The sequence below is a fragment of the Procambarus clarkii genome, chromosome 59, assembly GCF_040958095.1.
Source record: "Procambarus clarkii isolate CNS0578487 chromosome 59, FALCON_Pclarkii_2.0, whole genome shotgun sequence".
In the NCBI taxonomy this organism is placed as follows: domain Eukaryota; kingdom Metazoa; phylum Arthropoda; class Malacostraca; order Decapoda; family Cambaridae; genus Procambarus; species Procambarus clarkii.
Window position 1 is genome coordinate 20,171,990 of NC_091208.1, and position 1,868 is coordinate 20,173,857.

Here is a 1,868-nt window from a genome sequence, read left to right on the forward strand (position 1 = left end):
ACCTCCTATTCCGTCTTCCTTCCGCCTCGCCTGCCCCCTTTTCCACGCTTCCCCGCCTCTCTTCCCCTTTCTCCTGCCCATTACTTTCTCCTGGACGCTGTTTTCCCTCCCATCATTTCAGCTGGTTATGCTTCAAGTAATTGGAGGCCCTTAGAGCGAGAGCTGTGTAGTGACCGTCTCTGCTCTTTTGTCTGGCTGTTTGACACTCTACCTGTCTGTCTGTCTGCCTGTTTGACTCTCTACCTGTCTGTCTGTCTGGCTGTTTGACTCTCTACCTGTCTGTCTGTCTGGCTGTTTGACTCTCTACCTGTCTGGCTGTCTGCCTGTTTGACTCTCTACCTGTCTGTCTGTCTGGCTGTTTGACTCTCTACCTGTCTGTCTGTCTGGCTGTTTGACTCTCTACCTGTCTGGCTGTCTGCCTGTTTGACTCTCTACCTGTCTGTCTGTCTGCCTGTTTGACTCTCTACCTGTCTGTCTGTCTGGCTGTTTGACTCTCTACCTGTCTGTCTGTCTGGCTGTTTGACTCTCTACCTGTCTGTCTGTCTGGCTGTTTGACTCTCTACCTGTCTGTCTGTCTGGCTGTTTGACTCTCTACCTGTCTGTTTGTCTGCCTGTTTGACTCTCTACCTGTCTGGCTGTCTGCCTGTTTGACTCTCTACCTGTCTGTCTGTCTGGCTGTTTGACTCTCTACCTGTCTGTCTGTCTGGCTGTTTGACTCTCTACCTGTCTGGCTGTCTGCCTGTTTGACTCTCTACCTGTCTGTCTGTCTGGCTGTTTGACTCTCTACCTGTCTGTCTGTCTGGCTGTTTGACTCTCTACCTGTCTGTCTGTCTGGCTGTTTGACTCTCTACCTGTCTGTTTGTCTGCCTGTTTGACTCTCTACCTGTCTGTCTGTCTGGCTGTTTGACTCTCTACCTGTCTGTTTGTCTGCCTGTTTGACTCTCTACCTGTCTGTCTGTCTGGCTGTTTGACTCTCTACCTGTCTGTCTGTCTGGCTGTTTGACTCTCTACCTGTCTGGCTGTTTGACTCTCTACCTGTCTGTCTGTCTGGCTGTTTGACTCTCTACCTGTCTGTTTGTCTGCCTGTTTGACTCTCTACCTGTCTGTCTGTCTGTCTGGCTGTTTGACTCTCTACCTGTCTGTCTGTCTGGCTGTTTGACTCTCTACCTGTCTGTCTGTCTGGCTGTTTGACTCTCTACCTGTCTGGCTGTCTGCCTGTTTGACTCTCTACCTGTCTGTCTGTCTGGCTGTTTGACTCTCTACCTGTCTGTCTGTCTGGCTGTTTGACTCTCTACCTGTCTGTATGTCTGGCTGTTTGACTCTCTACCTGTCTGTCTGTCTGGCTGTTTGACTCTCTACCTGTCTGTCTGTCTGCCTGTTTGACTCTCTACCTGTCTGTCTGTCTACCTGTTTGACTCTCTACCTGTCTGTCTGTCCGTCTGTTTGACTCTCTACCTGTCTGTCTGTCTGCCTGTTTGACTCTCTACCTGTCTGTCTGTCTGCCTGTTTGACTCTCTACCTGTCTGTCTGCCCACCTGTTTGACTCTCTACCTGTCTGTCTGTCTGCCTGTTTGACTCTCTACCTGTCTGTCTGTCTGGCTGTTTGACTCTCTACCTGTCTGTCTGTCTGCCTGTTTGACTCTCTACCTGTCTGTCTGTCCACCTGTTTGACTCTCTACCTGTCTGTCTGTCTGCCTGTTTGACTCTCTACCTGTCTGTCTGTCTGTCTGTCTGCCTGTTTGACTCTCTACCTGTCTGTCTGTCCACCTGTTTGACTCTCTACCTGTCTGTCTGTCTGCCTGTTTGACTCTCTACCTGTCTGTCTGTCCGCCTGTTTGCCTGTTTGACTCTCTACCTGTCTGTCTGCC